This window comes from Mus caroli, chromosome 8 (assembly GCF_900094665.2).
Source record: "Mus caroli chromosome 8, CAROLI_EIJ_v1.1, whole genome shotgun sequence".
In the NCBI taxonomy this organism is placed as follows: domain Eukaryota; kingdom Metazoa; phylum Chordata; class Mammalia; order Rodentia; family Muridae; genus Mus; species Mus caroli.
This window is the reverse complement of record NC_034577.1, coordinates 46,516,437-46,527,404: the sequence shown is the minus strand read 5'-3', so window position 1 is coordinate 46,527,404 and position 10,968 is coordinate 46,516,437.

The window sequence follows — 10,968 nt, the reverse complement described above, 5'->3', positions numbered from 1 at the left end:
GAAATTTGAAACAACCAAGATGTCCCTCAAACAAAGAGCGAATAAAGAAACTGTGGCACCTTTACACAACGGAGTGTTACTCAGCTGTTAAAAAAATGACATAATTAAATTTATAGGAAAATGCATGGAACTAGATAAAATCATTGTGAATGAAGTAACCAAGATGTAGGAAGACAAATATGGTGGGCATTCTCTGTGGATATTAGTCATTAAGTAAATGATAATCAAGCTATAGTCCATAGACCCAGAGAGATTAGGTAGAGAAGAAAAGTCTAGCAAGATGCATGGTCCTTCCTGAAAGGTGAAATAGAATAAATTTCGCAGGTGGACTGTGGGTAGGTAGGAACAGGAAGAGTCAGATAATAGGGGTAGGGGTAGAGGGAAAGAGTGTGAAGAGAGATACTTGAGGTTGAGGAGGTTTGGGGGAGTGGTGTGGAAACTAATCGAGTAGAAACTTCCTGAAATATATAACAATGATCCTAGTGAGGAGTCCTAGTAAAGGAAGATACAGAGGCTTAACTGGCCTGTATTAGGTTGAGTTGTTGATCAAGGGTGTCCCATGGATGGATTAATTCACAGTCATGTAATACAGGTCTTTTGTCTCATAAAATTGGTAAATTGTCTTTTAAAATGACATTACTATATGGGATAAATACTTATAAACATACTTCAACTATTTTTAATTCCATGAAAGAAGTAACTGTACCAAAAAATTTATATTGCTGAAATCATTTATGGATGAGAGAATTCAATATATTGAGTTAAGTTAAAATGTTTCATATATGTGTATGTGTGTGTGTACATATACATATACATATACATATACATATACATATACATATACATATACATATACATATACATATACATATACATATATATACATTTGAATGGCACATATATCATCAGACTTTTTTGAGGAAGATCATTTGTTCTGCCCAGTTTAATGTCAATTTGTCATAATCATGAGTAATATTAGTGGAGGAAACCTCAGTAGAGAAAATGCATCCATAAGATTGAGCTATAGACAAGCCTGTGAGAAATTTTCTTAGTTATAATGTGGGAGGGCCTAGTTCATTGCAGGCAGAGATGTCCCTGGGCTGATGATTCTGGGTGGTATGCACCTTTCCTCTGTGGTATCTATATCAGTTCTTGACTAGATATTTGCCCTGAGTTCCTGACCTGACTTCCTTTGCTAACATGATGACTATAAGTATAAGTAAAATAAATTCTTTCTTCCCCACCTTGCTTATGGTCATGTTGTTTTCTAGAATAGTCCTGAAGGAAGGACCATTCAAACAGTAATAGAAACCTCAAAAGAGACATCACTAATATTTACCTTTAATTGCTTGTAAGTACCATTGCCTGCTAGCTGCCACAGAACATTTCTTTTGCTTTTCTCTTTTATAAATCATTTTATTTGTTTACATTCAGATAATATCCCCCTCCCTGCTTACCCTTCCACAATCTCTACATCCCACCCCCTTCTCTCCCCTTTGCCTCTATGAGGGTGCTCCACCACCCACTCACCCACTCCAGCCTCAGTGTTCTAGCATCCTATCCTCCTATGCTGGGGCATGAAACCTCCACAGGACCAAGGGCCTCCCCTGCTATGTATGTCACATAAGGCCATTCTCTGCTAGATATGTATCAGGAGCCATGGCTCCCTCGATGAATACTGTGGATGGTGGTTTAGTCTCTGGGAGCTCTGGGTGGTCCAGTTAGTTGATATTATTCTTCCTATGGGGTTGCATTCCCATTCAGCTCCTTCAGTCCTTTCACTAGGTCTTCCATTGGGGTCCCAGGGTTCAGTACGATGGTTGAACATTTCTACACACTGACCTCATTCTCTCTGCCTTCATCCTTCTTCTATCCTTGATCGCATGAGATATTTGTGACCTCAGTGACCTACTCATCTGGTCTGTTTCTTGTGGTATTTAATGGCAATTTGTATTTTTATCATTAGGAAGATAATTTTAGCACAAATAATGCCATGTGTCTTGTTTGAAAGGTCCTATAGTGCCAACTTCACAAAGATCTTTCCTATTGTATAAGTGCATTTACTGAGTAAAACCTTCACCTGACAGAGAAAGAGTGTTTTCAACATGTGCAAGAGGCCATTTGTCAAATCTGACCTTTTCTGTGAAACAGCTACAATTATTAGTTGATTCAAGTGTCAAAACCCCATCATAAGATAAGGAAGTCAGCTAGGACTTTTTTCTTTTCATTTGATAATAGGTTTCAGAAAGAGTTATAGATGGATTTGATGTTTCTGTCTAAGGTTGAAATCTCAGCCTGAAATGAGCCCAGAACAATTTAGGTGGCCACCTTTGTTGAACAGACTGATATATCACAATCTCTGTTTCCTTATAGATTGTTCATGAAGCTGTAATAAACTCTCTGAACAACTTCTCATTGTAATTTATGGTGTTTCAGGTCCTAAGCAGGCAACACCTTTCTTTTTTTCCTAAAACAACTTCTCTGGATGCCACTATTTTATAAAATATATAAATATAATAAGCAGTAAAATAAATTATGAAGTTTTTATTTAAAAGCTCACATATAGATTCTATAATTCATATGTTTACTAGTGATGCATAATTGACTATAGAAAAAACACCACAGCTTTCTGGGATCTACAGTACAATCAAAACCAAAACCTTTTGAAAAGAACAAAACCTTTATGGGAAACTGCATCACAGAAAGACCAAATGGGAGGAGTAGAGAACTATGCTAAATGCAAAAGCCTAAACGTCCTTCTATATATTTAACGGTGCTTATTTTATAGTTACAGCCTGTGCCAAGATCATGAAGACTCACACAGATCTTTATAGAGATGATCATACAAAACACGGATATTAAGGAATATAGATGTTTTTGAAAAAGAAAGTATAAAATAATCTTCATATGCACAAAAGGTGACAATAAGAAAATGACCTGAATGAAAGAAAAATTTAAAGGCAAAGAAAGTGACTTGACATTAAAATCATAGCATGTGTTCTGCTTAAGGCACACTTACATGATTTAAAAATCCTGGCAAAAAGGTACCCTGCTTTGCAATTGTGAAAAACATTGGGTCAATCGAATTGAAGTCTAAAAATAGCTTCAATTGCGTTTTGGTTTAAATATACCATGTTAAATATAACAACTGAAAATAACAAACTTTACATAATTATACATTAATTATAAGTTTATCTACATGAGAGTACCATATAATAAATACATTGGAGCAGAATTGGCATGAGTTTTTAGCCTAAGTGCAGAGAACCTACCCCTCCCTAGAAGAGCTTTGTTATTCTTAATGGCATTGTGGACTCATTCTATCTTGCTCTGTATTGTACTTTAAATCATGAACAATACCATACAAATGAGAGCTGTGAACAATGTCGCTTAATAATCAGTGGGAAATTATTGTAGCTGTTTTATAAGCTCTGTAAACTTTGATGAAAATATTAAATATACCTCTTATTGTCATTTTGAAATAAATGGAAAAATAAGAACTGCTCAAACTAAATTATTTACATTTTAATATGTGACATTAACTTCAATATTTTTTTTAAAAACTGAAATCTACTGAGACCCCCTCTCAAACATTATTGGCCTTCTCCACATCATGTTGCTTGCAGTATGAAAGAGCCTCTGACCCTATACTTATTATCTGATACCTAAGTAATACCTGATAAGCTTTCAGCATCTAGAGACTGTCATATCCAGGGATCCATCCCATAATCAGCTTCCAAACACTGACACCATTGCATACACTAGCAAGATTTTGCTGAAAGAACCCAGATATAGCTGTCTCTTGTGAGACTATGCCGGGGCTAGCAAACACAGAAGTGGATGCTCACAGTCAGCTATTGGATGGATCACAGGGCTCCCAATGGAGGAGCTAGAGAAAGTATCCAAGGAGCTAAAGAGATCTCCAACCCTGTAGGTGCAACAACATTATGAACTAACCAGTACCCCGGAGCTCTTGACCCTAGCTGCATATGTATACTAGTCAGCCATCACTGGAAAGAGAAGCCCATTGGACATGCAAACTTTATATGCCCCAGTACAGGGGAACGCCAGGACCAAAAAAAATGGCAATGTGTGGGTAAGAAAGTGAGGGGGAGGGTATGGGGGACTTTTGGGATAGCATTGGAAATGTAATTGAGGAAAATACGTAATAAAAATATTAAAAATAAATAAATAAATAAATAAAAATAATAAATAAGAAAAAAAAAAGCTTTCAGAATGCCCCAACTACTTGTCTTAATTATTTGAATTCCTCCATTATACTCATTTCTCGCATCCTCTCCCTCCTCCCCGATCTGTCATCAGTACATAGTTTAGGACAAACATTCATCTTTGAAAATGTCCTCTTGCTATGTAGCAATGGTTCCTTCAATAACAAACATGTGACATTGCTGGCACCATCCATCTCTGCTGGAAGTCCATTTCCATTTAATTCCCTTTGACTTCCAGCATGAACACTGATGTTTGTTATGAGTTCATATGCTACTTTGTTTCTTTTTCAATTATGGTGTTAAAACAATTTTCACCTACATTTACCATTGGGAGATAAAGAGGTCACACAATCATATGAATTACTGTGTACAAAAATGGGGAAATGATGTCTATATGATTTTAGGATTTTTTAAGTGGCAGGTTATAGAAATATTTTATGCTATTATTCTGAAGAATACCTTTGGGTAGAAAAAGTGAGAAGAAAGCCTGGGGAGGTGGCCAGAATGAATCACCTGACCTTCAGAGTTGTGATCCACTTAACTTAAGCAGTGACATTCAATCACTTTATATAGAAAATCTGTGTATATACTGAAAGAATTTACTGGATATTTTTATTAAACACACACACACACACACACACACACATATATTTCTGCATTTATTTGCAATACATCATGAAGCAACTTGTTAAAATATTTTGGCTGTTTCTTAGTAGTATAATGTACTATACAACATTATAATGAATTTATATTGTACATACATACTGAATAAATGGTGGTATATATGTACATACCACACATTACTTACATTATACCTTTTAATGGCTTTTGTTTATTAAATGAAAAATTCAAGTGTATAATGAATTTGTTCGTTTTACTGGACAGTAGAAAAAGGTTTTCTCCAGGGAGTGGGTGTGGGAAGGAGTGAGGGACTCTTGGGATAGCATTAGAAATGTATAAAATGAAATAAATACCCAATAATAAAAAATAAATACCCAATAATAAAAAAAAAGTTACTTTATACCAACATGTCACTGGCAGTATCAGAGTTTGAGAGCTGGAGCTGATAGATCATGAATTCACTTTTCAGATAAGACAGCATGGAATTAATACAGGTAAGGAAACCAAAATAGAGTTAGGAACATATTTGCTTAACTAAAGCAGTGCAGTGACAACACATTTAGCATCTCAAGTGTATATATACTTTTGTACCTCTCATCTCCCTTGATGAATACAATTATCCTATAAAGTTACCAGGAAATACTAAAGTGACTGAGCAAGTATAAAAATTTAAAGATGTTCAACATTTTTTTCAAGAAGATGCAGCTGGCACACATTGAGCCTCACACTGGTATCCACTCATTGTCAAACCAAGGCTATGTCTGCTCCTCACCTTGTGCCCTTGTATAATTGGAAATGGACGCTACTTACACTCATATGCAGAATTTCATTTACAGAAACAACAGAATAAAACAAGTTGTTTTCAGCATAAATCTTTAGCAACCTTGATTTTTTTCCAAAGGTTGGAAAGGTGTTATTACTATAAGCTACAGAATATAATTTGCTCGAAATACATTTAATGCAAGGTCAAGCCAAAAGCTCTTATATATTCAAACAGAAGAAAAATGATTAAATGGTTTACTTATGGAATGTAGACTGTACTGCTTTAAAATCATTCACATATTCAATGCTTTGCTTTGGAGCCATGCAGGTGAGCTAGGAGCAAAATTCTTCCATGTCTCCCTTCATTTCAATGCTACCTAATCTGGATAATGATAATCTCATGAGTTGATTGTGTTTAAACGTTATTTTAAACTTTTCCAATGTATCTTACTGTGTTTCATACATACTATTTACGTTTTCTTTCTGTTGTGATAAACACCAGGAATAAAATCAATTTGGAGGGGGGAAGGGTGTATATCTCTAACCCCTCCAAGTCAAAGTCCATTAATGAAAAAAGTCAGGGCAGAAACTGAAGCAGGAGCAGAAGCAGAAGCCACATAGAAAGGATGTGTTCTAGCTAGTGTCCCTGAATCATGTTCTTAAATACAACTCAGAAACAACTGCCCAGGAGAGTAAATGCCCACAGTGGGCTGGGCTCTTCTGAGTCAATCATCAATTAAGACACTTCCCTACAAACATAGCCAAGGGAGAAAAATCTATGTGGGAAATCCTTATTGCTATGACAGGAATTCTAAACCCATGAAATTTCAAAATGTGGATGCCTAAGCAAGACAAGCATAATGATCACACCTGTCAACATGCCAATGTGAAATGAAGAAATTTCACAAATTCTTACCTATAAATGAAGAGTTACAGACAGTAGCTACTGCAAGAAAGAGAATCAGTCTTTATCAGAGGCTACCACATTGATAGATTATCCAATTCCTAGTTATCAACTCTAAGGGCAGGTGTACAAGAGTAATACTCAATAGACTCAGTTTGCATGTGTTTATATTCTTCTACATACATGTAGAAATGTTTGCATAAATATTATATATATATATATATACATATATATATATATATATATATATATATATATATATATATGAGATGTCATGAATTTAATAGGAAGTTTGGGAAGATATGAGAGAAGCTGGAAGAATATAAATTGTTGTAGATAATGTAAATACTGTAGCCACATATGAAATACTAAAGATTTAAATAAAAATGGTGGTATAATGTGTTGGATAGACTTTTGTTTTAAGTAGTCATTCGCAAGCAACAAGTTATGTATTATAAATACAATAAAGGTCAGATAATTAGACCTCCTTCCCCTTTATCTAAATAATATTGAATAAATATGTAAATGCTTATAGTTTAGAAACAAATTAGTATAAAAGATTCACTGTTTAATGGTATTTTTCTAAATGGGCCTGGAAATTACGTTTGAAGACTTGCAATTTATAAAACAGTTCAGTGGGATAGTATGCATTCAATAGCCCAGTACAGAACTTGGATTTTCCTCTGTGTAGCAAGCAATTTGTTCAAGGTGAAGAGTCTGACTTAAACATATGTGAGGTTTGCATATTTCCTAGAGACTTACATTAAATCCATCGAGCAGTCTAACGACCTTGCCACAAGCTTCCTCTCAGAAAACTGACATTCACATTTGTAAGGTTAAATAAAATATATAACAGGAACACCAAAATGTAGAACTACTATGAATCAAAGAAGCGTGTCATAGGTATTCTCATCTTCACTGCACAGTTAAAACTTTGGATAATGATCATGTCAAGAACAATATCTTTTTATGTGAACTGTCTGTACATTGAGGCTGACAATTCAAGTTTGGGATGACACGCTGAAATAATTCTTTTACGTATCAGACGGGCTTTTAAAATTGAATTATTCTTGGTTATGATCTCAAGAAGCATGCGTTGATTTCCCCCATGGCACTGTAGTTTCCTTAGTCTGTGAAGATATTATAAGAGAGCAACAGTGTGGCACCAAGGTATTTTAGATAAAATGTGGACTAAATTGCAATTCAGTAGAAAAATCATTCATTTATTTTGAAGAACTATAAGGGTATTGTTAGTGAGTTATGGTATGAGAAAGGGATGTTTAACCACATTTAAACATAGTCAATACTTTTAAAATGCTTATCTATTGTGCTTATTAAGAGCCTATATTTTTTCAGAATAATTTAATCTTCACAAAATATCATATCTTATATCATAAATCTATTCCTGGGTCTATATTTCTAGAAATTAATTACGATAAGACTACACTATATTTATTTTAATGATCTGGAAATTTTATTTCTACTGTTTCCGTGTGTGTGTGTGTGTGTGTGTGTGTGTGTGCAGAGATAAATGCATAAGTTCAGGTTCCTGCAGAGATGTCAGAGGCATAATAGACCTGGAGCTGGAGTTAGAGATGATTGTTACCTGCCTCATTATGGCTGCTCAGAACTAAAAATCTTGGGTCCTCTGGAAGTGTAAGCAATACTTTTAACCACTGAGCTATCTCTGCACCCTTAAAAACAAAAGGATATTTTCTTTATTTATATTTCAAATGTTATTCCCTTTCCCGGTCTCCTTCCCCTGAAAGCCCCCACACCATGCCCATCCACCTGCTTATATAGCCCTCAGCCATGGTGTTTCAGCACCTGATGTGGCGTGTCAGCTCCTGATTAGTTGCTCGCCCATCACCCCATTTCTACGCCCTGAGATAGGCAATGACTAGGTGTGAGTTCACTCTTGCACCTGCATACAAGGCTTGTTTACCAGTTAGGCACAGCGGAGGCCAGCGCCATCTTATAATGGCGATTGCTCACTGCACAGCTTTCCACATCTCCCCCTTTTTATTTTATTAAAATGAGGCTTGACTAGGTCTGTGTAATTATGCCCATCCGCTGTGGCTCCTGTCTTAGGTCGTTCCTCTAATGTCACAGCCTTTCCCATCATAGGGTAATCCTCACCACCGGGCCCTGTGTCTTAAGTTGATCTGTGCATGAGGAAAGTTGCCCGTCCCTGGATACCGCAGTGCTATGTGACAGTAACTACTAAATGACCTAGGGCGAACTCTACAAAAGAGGCCAGCCACCAATGTCAACTAATTCTTGAGCATAGATAGCCAGATTTTGGGGAAGGCCCCTTGCTCAATGGCAGCAAGTGCTTGAGCTATCACAACCTTGTCATTTGTTTGTTGGGTTCTGAGCTTGCAAACCAACCAGAGCATGAACACAAGTCCACAGCAGGTGGCAACACCAAATAAACCTACCCCCACCCACTCCTTAAAGTAAGAAAATGCAGATGAAATCCAGGAGGAGAGGCCCTCTGTCACTGCCTGTGGACGTTGTACATCGTGGTGCGGAGCCTAGTGCGCACCACGATGTACAACGTCCACAAGCAGTAGATACAGCTACTCTTGGCACTGAGGGCAGAGACTCATCAACTCCCCCCTTTTGTTTTATAAAATAAGACTTGAGTGTACGATGGTCACATTCCAAAATGCCTTGTCCTTGAGGATTATAAGGAAGGCCAGTCAGGTGAGTGACATCCATTTGATGACAAAATTGCTGAAATTTAGTAGAGGTATATGCTGGCCCATTATCAGTTTTAAGAATTGTGGGCTTGCCCCAAGCACTCCACGCTTCTAAACAGTCCTGTATAACATGAGAGGCTTTCTCACCTGTTAAAGGTGTAGCAAACATAACACCAGAGCAGGTGTCAATGGAAACATGTAAATATTGATTTCTTCCAAAGGAGGAAATATGAGTGACATCCATTTGCCAGACCTGTAATGGCCTGATGCCTCGGGGGTTTACCCCTGTAAGGAGCCGCCCTCACATTGGCCATTACAAGATGGCGCTGATTGCCCGCGCTTTTGTTCCCCCTGGTAAGAACATGCTCAGGGCAACCGGAATCTTCTGCGGCACAAGCTTTATTGCTTACCCCTTCAGGAGCCAGTGGAGAAGAGAGCCAGAGAGAGAGAGAGAGATAGAGAGATCGATAGAATGGCCGAAACCCGTCCCTTTTATGGAGGACTGTCCTCCGCCTCGGACGTGTCGCTCCCTGATTGGCTGCAGCCCATCGGCCAGAGTTGTCGTCACGGGGAAGGCAGAGCACATGGGGTGGGAAGCTACCCCGGCACATGCGCAGCTTGCTTGTTTACTACTTAGAACACAGGTGCCAGTGCCATCAGCGCCATCTTGTAATGGCCAATGTGAGGGCGGCTCCTTACAGGGGTTTACTCCTACATGAGGAGTAGGCAAAAATTGACAACAATTTTGACATTGGGTGACAATCTCACGAGCTTCCTTCCTGGTTAAAGTGAAACTTTAAGGCTTGTTTACTAGTTAGGCACAGCAGAGGCCAGTGCCATGTTACAATGGCGATTGCTTACTGCAAGGCTTTCCACATGCACCCACATACCTATGGTCATTTGATCTTTGACAAAGGAGCTAAAATCATCCAGTGGGAAAAAGACAGCATTTACAACAAATGTTTTTGGCTCAACTGGCAGTTAGCATGTAGGAGATTATTTTTTAAATTGTCCCTTTCAATTTTGAACAACAACAAGAACAAAAGATGAAACCACATATCCTAAGTGTTTAATATGAAACTTCTAGAAACACAGAGGTGAGATCTGTGTTCCACAGTTTCTCTTATAAGTAACAGACTATTGTTTTTATTGAAAGTATTTATAAAGATCTAAAAAATGATATCTAAGGTCTTGAATATGGTTTTAGTTGATATTCTTTGGCAGTTAAACTGTCTTATTATTTTGAGACCTTTGATTAAATTTTGTATGAAATTTTGAGTTTTTTGACCTCCTCAATAATTTTGTTGATGATACATGTTAAGAGTAATGGATATTCGTATAGAAGTTGGATTATAAGGACATGTAATTTTGTTTTACCTTAATACATGGAAACTGCTACAGTTAAATTATATGTTAAAACCCTACAATCCTCAATAATGACATTTATGTGTTATTTGAACCACAGAGACCATACTAGCAAACATATCAGATGTTGAACAAATATACATAAAGAAGAATTTAACATATAATCAACAATAAGTCTAGCATAGTTGTTAGGGATGTATTACTTAGAATCAGACTGATGGGGCTTTACCCGTGTGTTATCCATACAAGTGACAAAGAGTACAGGATTTTGAAATCTTGTAATAATTATTTTCTCAAACAGACAACAAATTATCATATAAATATGTTAATTCAATATTGGAGCATATTATAAACTCATATGGCATGAGCTCACAGAATGTTA